Source organism: Siniperca chuatsi, linkage group LG15 (assembly GCF_020085105.1).
Source record: "Siniperca chuatsi isolate FFG_IHB_CAS linkage group LG15, ASM2008510v1, whole genome shotgun sequence".
In the NCBI taxonomy this organism is placed as follows: Eukaryota; Metazoa; Chordata; class Actinopteri; order Centrarchiformes; family Sinipercidae; genus Siniperca; species Siniperca chuatsi.
Window position 1 is genome coordinate 19,617,204 of NC_058056.1, and position 8,333 is coordinate 19,625,536.

An 8,333-nucleotide genomic window follows, 5' to 3' on the forward strand; every position below is an offset into this window, starting at 1 on the left:
CACACCCAACAACACCAAGCACATGAAAACAAAAATGACTTGCAGATATGATGCCAGGACGGGTTGCATCATGTTATGATAGTGTTTTCTTGACTAGAATTTTAAGCATAGTTTAATGGCTGCAGATTGTTTCAGTTTCACATCAAAAACACAACAGCAAATCCACAATGATGTGAAAGATGTTGTTAATCATACTGAAGAGGATGACCAGTGTGAAACCTATGAATTAAGCTGCTATTTCACTGTGTAATCACTGAGCATTTAATATTTGTAGCTCAACGCACTCAGATATATTTGTCTCCTATCTTGACTTTTCCATCTATTACTTATATTTTCTTTGTCTCTTTTTCAGTGGGTCATTTTATCATCTGTAAATACTCTTAACTAACACAAACCTGTTCCTGGTGCATTAAAGGTCTAAATGTCTCATCTTAACTCAGATTATGAACAAATGACACCACTCTCATTTACAGTAAGATGCCTTTGTTGCCTATAAACAATACTATGGAAGATGATTCACATCTGATGATTCATTTTGTGATTCAGACTATGCAATTAAAGGTGTGGTAAGTACATGTACAGGAATGTTTGAGCATGCATGTGTGTTCCCAATAAATGTTTTATCTTCTGTGCTTCATGGACCTGAATAATAAATAAACTGAATAGTCTTAAGCAATACTACACTGTAAAAATACTAAATTACCAGTAAAAGTACAGCATTGAAAATGTTCTTTAAAAGAGCACTCCACTGATTTAGCATTCCACTCCTATAACATTGTCGGACCCACAAAACAGGACCAGCGATATTGTTTTTTTTATTCCATGCATTCTTCTTGTCAAAACCTGCCACCTACATTACCCACAGTGCAACTTAACTACCAACAATTTGGTGGAGAGATTTGGGTGTGTTATGCTAGTAGAGGCTAATGTAGCCTCGAGCCACTAGCCACAAGCAGAGATGAGGAGCGGGCTGCAGAGGTCTGGTAAACTCACTTCTTTCTAACTCCACACCCCCAGATTTCTTTCATTTTCAAACTTGTAGTCTTCAGCCCCAACCGACCGTTTTCCAGTTGGAAAAATGTGATGTAACATACTTCCATACACCAATCAGGATTTAGCAATATTTAAATCTGAATTCTGAAAGCTTGTTGGTTTTTTGCTTTAACTGGATGAAACCACACCAACTCTGTCGTGATGAAGCAGATGAGTTTTTTCTTAATAAATAACAGGATGTTTTCTCAAGCTTTAATGTGTTGGTACTGTACAATTTTACTGGTGTATTCTTTTATACTAATCTTCTATACAATTAGGTAGTTAAATCATATTTTATGAACTGATCATATGTTTTGTATCTAATCTTCTTCTTAATTTGTTGTGTAGTAAAACGTTAATTTTCCCCTCTGAACTGTAGTGGAGAAGAAGTATAAAGTGGTATGAAATGGAAATACTCAAGCAGTGGTGGAAGTATTCAGATCCTTTACTTAAGTAAAAGTAGTAATACCACAATGTAAAAGTACTCTATTTCAAGTAAAAGTCCTGCATTCAGTAAATATACAGAAGTATTATCAACAAAATATATTTAAAGCTTCAAAAGTACTTATTATTGAGCAGAAGTCAGTGTTACATTATTTATTATGTTATACAATCGGATTACTGGATGCATTAAAGTGTAAACAGCATTTTACTGTTGTTGTTGGCCAAGGTGAGACTAATTTCAACTACTTTATATACTGTTGGGTAGTTTAACTATAGCAATGCATTGTATTATATAAATAACTATGGCTGGCAAATAATTGTAGTGGAGAAAAAGTACAATATGTCCCTCTGAAATTAAGTAAAATTATTAAGTAGCACAAATTGGACTCAAGTAAAGTGCAAATACCTCAAAATTGTAATTAAGTACAGTACTTGAGTAAATGTTCCACTACTGGAAACTGACTGCAACATTTATCACTCAATAAAACAGAGAGACATATTTTTGTGACAAAAAGCTTCTTCAGTCAAGAAAAGAGTAGCTGTGTTTTAAAAGGTGCAATGCTGGGATTAACATTGATGATTTTTCCTTAGATATGTGTTTCAAAAATGTAATGAAATTCTTTTTATTCAGCTAGATGTTCTTTTTTTTGCAGATGAACACTTGAGTTTATACCTTTTGCCTAGGCATTGTGCTAAAGTCCATTTACCGCTACGAGGAAGTAATAAAACAAAGTACAACAGCACGGTGACACAGCACAAAGCAGGTCACGTTTCTGTTCTGTCAGAGTGATCGCTCTTCTCTTCATTCCTCTTTTTATCGGCCTCTATGCCTTCTCTTTTCCTCAGCTCCTTACTGCAACTAACCTCTCCTTAATTTTTATTCCCTTATTTCTCTCTTTACAGTAATGAGAGAGAACCATAGTGTAGATTATTCTTGGCGTCAGATTCTACTACACTACATAAAACAACTCATGCATGTTTCACTCCTACAAAAATACCTTGTTTTTTGTGAACACACTTTAAATTAAGAGATGATGTGAAAATGCTGCTGGGTTCCTATCAAAGCTGGTTGTGTTTGGTGGAAGAACCGCAGGATTTTATTGACCTTTGCGTTTGTGTGATAATGAGAGGGGGGAAACCTGACATCATGCACTGTGAATGTGCTGCCCTCTGCTGTTTGAACACAGAAACACATGCAGATGTAAAAAAAAAAACAAAAAAAACCCCACACTGTAGTTAAAGGGATACTCTGCCAATTTTACATGTGAAGTTCAGTTTACTCGTGATGAAGAGTAAAACACAGCCTGTTAAAACAATTGTATAATGTCTTCTGTGGCTCTGGAGGGAGATGTCCAGTGGTGGAGAAGTATTCAGACCCTTTACTTAAGTAAAAGTAGCAATGCCACACTGTGAAAATACTCCACCACAAGTAAGTCCTGCATTCAAAACCTTACTTAAGGAAAAGTATGTAAGTATTAGCAACAAAATTTACTTAAAGTATCAAAAGTAAAAGTACTAATTATGCAGAAAAATAGGCCCTTGTCAGTATTTATTAGACTATTATATATGATGTCTTTGGATTAATATTACTTAATGTGTATGTTGCATTTTACTGCTTTAGTTGTTTAAGGTTGCACTAATTTTACCCGCTTTATATGCTGCTGGGTAGCTAACTACAGCAATGCATCATATTCTGTAAGATCATCACATGGTTGAAGCGCCACTAAAAATCCAACTTGGGGGGGGGGGGAGTAAATAGTTTATTTAGTTTAAGAAGTAGGGGAATTTTCTCAACCCATAAAGGAACACACAAAATTTTTAATTCTAAATCACCAAATTGCACAACATGTGATGCAAGAACAAGGAATAAGAAGACACATAATATACTGTATGCAATGTTATCAGGAGGACTGAGTATCGTTTCAAATGTTTTGATACTAGTGCAGATACAATGCATGGGTTTCAGTAGTGACCGGAAAAACATGTTTATACTCCGTAAACATGTTTTTCATTTAACAAAGAAGCTAAATTACTTAAACATTAAATGTCTATTAAACAAAAGTAATAGACACACACACACACACACACACACACACACACACACACACACACACACACACACACACACACACAAAGAACAAGTGAGGATTGGGTACTCAGGCTTTTTTAATATACAATGCACAAAGAAAGCTTATGCTATCATTTATGGTACTTAAGGGGACGTTTAAGGGGAATATTAGAAACATTTGAATTCAAGAGGTTTAAACCAAATACAAAATGCATTTAGAAGTTCTACTTTATATTTTTCAGGTTGATAGTCCTTAGCAAGCTGAGGAAATGCAGTGATAATTTAGCAATAATGTACGTGTTAAAGGTATACCTATCATCAAATTATCAAACTTGCATAGCAAATATACTAAGAGTTGATCTCTCTATATTGCTATTAAGCTACAAAGCTATTTAGTTCTGTTAATACATCCACAACTACAGTAAATGTGTATGCTGTATGTAAAACAGCTATCAATTTAGTGAGAGCAACACTTACATTTCATCAAATGTAAAATCAGAAGCAATTTTCGTGTAAATTATCAACTTCATTTTTGCCTCTGTCAAATATAAGAGGCCATGCCTGTAATTGGGCATGAAGAGAAAAAGATGAAAGCAGTGTTGGAGCCCACATCAACACCATACCATCTCTAATAAACATTCACTGCCTGTAGAGTCACTATTCAACCACCAGAACTGGAGGATTCCTCAGACAATACCGTAATCCTCTCTTTCTCAGTTTTATAGCGATTTATGCCTTGATGCGTGATGCCCATCCCCAACAACACATTGGGTCCAGATGGGAGGAGGCAGAAAAAGAAGGAGAGAAAGATAGAGAGATTGAGAGAGAGCACGGTTGATGTACATCTGTCATGCATTATTGCAGCGAATGCCAGTGCTGCTATCCTGGCTTTAGAAACTATGTGAGGAGGGGGTTGATGGGTCCTCCTTAAATCACAATCTGATTCCTCCTCCTCCTCTTCTCTGCCGCTCCTTTTTAGTGTCTATATCAGCACACAAACACACACGGGCAATCACACTTTCTCTCTGTCACACACACACACACACACACAAAAAAAACATTGTCTCTTTCTCAAACATCGGGTGCTTTCTTTCTGTCTCACACACACACACACACACACACACACACACACACCAACGTGCACACACGCCACACACTATCCCCCTATGAATTCCTCAGGAAGGAGTCAGCCTTCTTCATTCCTCTGGACACAACTTTTCCTTAACAAGGTACTGATGGTCTTGACCTCCTCTTCAAACAAACCCTTCCCTCCAATCAGGGAGGATTGTGGAGCAGGGCTCAGCCGAGGCCTGTGGGTATTAAGAGGAAACGTCCTGATTCTCCTTGATTACTCCCTCTCTCTCTGTCTCTCTCTCTCTCTCTCTCTCTCTCTCTCTGTATTCCCCCTCTTTCTGCCCCCGCTCTCTCTCTCTCCAAATATCTCTGTCGCAGTGGCTTCTGGTTCTCCTGTTGTCTCTAACCCAACCTCGAACTTTTCTTTCCTGTCTATGTCTGTCTACTCACTGTATTTTCTTTCTTTCTCGTCTGCATCCATCCCTCTGATTATTCCCTGGTTTGCTATTCAGAGTTTTCCAGTCTCTTGATGATGAGCTGTTTATCTACTTTGTTAGTAGAATTTACGAAATTCAACAAATCCTCAAGACTTTAAAGAGACTGTTATATAGTATTGTACCGTATGTGTGTTAATTTATCATAAATTGCCCTATTGACATGTGTGACAGGAGTAAAAGCAAGTAAAGCAATTAAAATAATTACTCTTTAAACCACATATGACTATTAAGATAAGTTAAAATGAGAACTGAAGTTTTTTTTTAAGAGGTATTTGTTTTAAATTTTTCGGCGTATTTTCTTTTTCTCTCTCCAATCTAACCCCCGAGAAAATAGGAATTTGAAAACAAAGTGTTTCAAATAATTAATATTTTAACAGTCTCATTCTGTTCTGTTATTAGCCAATACAAGTTATTCCAGAAACTGTATGGGATCCAAATATGCCTTTCTTATAGAGGAAATTCTTGCACAGTCTTTGCCAATTAGATGTATTTCTTATGAGACTTTTTGTTTAAATTCTAATTATTCTACAGATTACATTACAAGACAATGGAAGACTGATATAGCATAATGTTTTTAAATGTGGTGTCAAATCCAAAATATAGTTGCTACATGGTTACTAAAAAAGTGACGTGACATTGCATCAAATGGTTTCTTCCAGGACAAGAGTGCTTGGCAAAAAACGTAACAGCAGATTTATGCTTTCTTAATGTGGTATAACGACTAGACTCTAGTCATTATCCCACTCGCACATAGCTAGCATACAGCTAGCATGCTGTAGCATGTTTACAGCCATGCTAGCGGCTCTGTGTGGCTGCACGTGGCAATGCTAACATGCTGATATATAGCTGGTATAATGTTTACCATGTTCACCATCTTATTTTAATGCGTTTGCATGCTAACATTTTCATTAAATGCAAAGTACAGCTGAGGCTGATGAGAATGTCATTAGTTTTTCAGGTATTTGGTCATAATTTTTCGCCTGATGATGTTCCTTGATGAAAAGTCAGATCATCAAAGATCATCAAAATTATTACAATTCATCCTGAGGGGAACATGAATGTGTGTACCAAATTTCATGGCAATAAGCCCAATAGTTGTTGAGACATTTCACTTAAAGCCACAAATGTGAGCCTCATGGTGGTGCAAGAGGAAAAGTCATGGTATCAGTCCGTGACATTAGGAATTATCATCTGGGAACCATTAATGTCCATATTTAATGCCGATCCATCCAATAGTTGTTGAGGTATTTCAGTCTGGACCAAAGTGGTGGACCAAACAATAGAACGCCATTGCCATCCTTAGAGCCATGCTGCTAAAAAGCTGCATTTGAGATGGAGTCTCATCAGCTCTCCACAGAGAACTATCCTGTGAGACATGTGCCATTGGTTTGCACCAAGTCTGTGTTCTCATGTTGTGGTCCCAGCTAAAGAGATGCGAAGCCTATTGTCCTCACATGACTGGTATTACAGGGCAGCCTTCCTCATCTAACTTCAGCACTGCTTTAACTGCTCTCTTGATCTTTCTGACTCTTACTGTCACCATCTTTACTGTGTTTCACTGCCTCTCAACACTTTGTCTTCTGCTCTCCGTCCGTGATGTTTTGGATTAAGGACTGTCTGGTTAGAAGACATGGTATTTAAATGGCTGTGTGTGTGTGTGTGTGTGTGTGTGTGTGTGTGTTTGACTGTATGGCATGCATTTGTGCAAGTCTATGTGTGTGGCTGTAAAAAATGGGAGACAATAACTGCATAAAACACACAAGCTGAGACAGTGACACAACATTTTCACTGACGGGGTGAAAATGGTGACAACTGCCCATCATAAATCAACTATTCTAACTATGACACTGTGAATAGGCGTTGGGGCAAAATGACCGGAAAGTGACACAACAGCCACAACAGTGTCACAAAATTCTTTTCACATTTCCTGGACAGTAACTGCAGGGCACAAGCGGGAACTGCCCCTCGAACAAGAGTCCCCTCTGAGAGAGGAGAAAGGGGGACATTGTAGGCCGGGACCCAAAGGTCATCATGGCTGTTAGGCTCATGCTCTGCCTCGACTCTTGCTGACTCACTGCTGGTCCAACCACGACTGGGAGGACCAGGACTAATTTGTGTATGTCTTGGGCCACCATTAGTCAAACATTCGTCACAGTGACCATTTAGGTGAAGAGAGTTTTCTGTTCTCCAGACACACTCTGGGGGTCAAAAGTGGATTTTCTCAGTCCCAGCGTGACCTGATATGATTGCATTTCCTCTCCTTGCTTGGAAAACATAATGGATTCCTGCGTCAGAGGACTCCCACTGAGATGCTGACTGGCTGATACCAAAACTGTGCCAGAGGGTAACTCTTCTTTTGTGGAAAAAAAGCTTCTTCCGTGGAAAAAAAAAGTTGCCCTTCTTGCCTTCTTCTTCTTCTGTAGAATTCTAGTGCAGTGCTGATTGGCTGACGCATTATCTGATCTTTCATAGTTCTGAGAAAAAGGTGGTGGTCACATGTAATCATATCACGCCTCAGACAAGAAGTTCTGTCTGTTTTCTTGATTTTTGATCAATCAATCAGTTGTCAAGAGACAAAAAAAGACTTGGTTTCTATTGAAAAACTTGGGTTGTAGGTTTGTTTTTTTAATCAGTTGAATTTATCCACACAGCACTTACATTTTGATTGCATCATTTTGATCTTACCTGACTTGGTTACAGTGATTTTTGTAGTTCTGCTATAGCATGGATTTTTGAATCTTGAAAACCTAAAGGTTCACAGGATATTGCATGGATGATAAAAATATGTGCATTTGTTTAGTGATCAATACTGATATTTCTGTCTTCATTTACCTCGGTTGTCTGTTCCTATTCTTTAAATTTTGGACAGTGTGGGGTTGCTACCTAGAACAGCACTTTATTTGCACTATATTTGGCATGAATCTTAATCTTCCACTTTATTTATTTTGTCATATCGGATGGTAGTAGTGCTTCTATCTTTGGCTTCAAACAAATGATTGTCTGCTGTTTTTTAACTTTAAATTGGTATATTCATTTTTAATATTTTTATTTAAATTTATTTCTAAAAAGATATATCTTATATTGAGTGTATGTTCCTGTGACCTGTGTGTTTACTGTCTGCCTCCCAATCAAATTCTCTTCTGGATAATAACAAAGTGGAAGATGAAGTTATATGGATGCTGCTATGATGAAATAGGATATTGCCATTTTTTCACGTA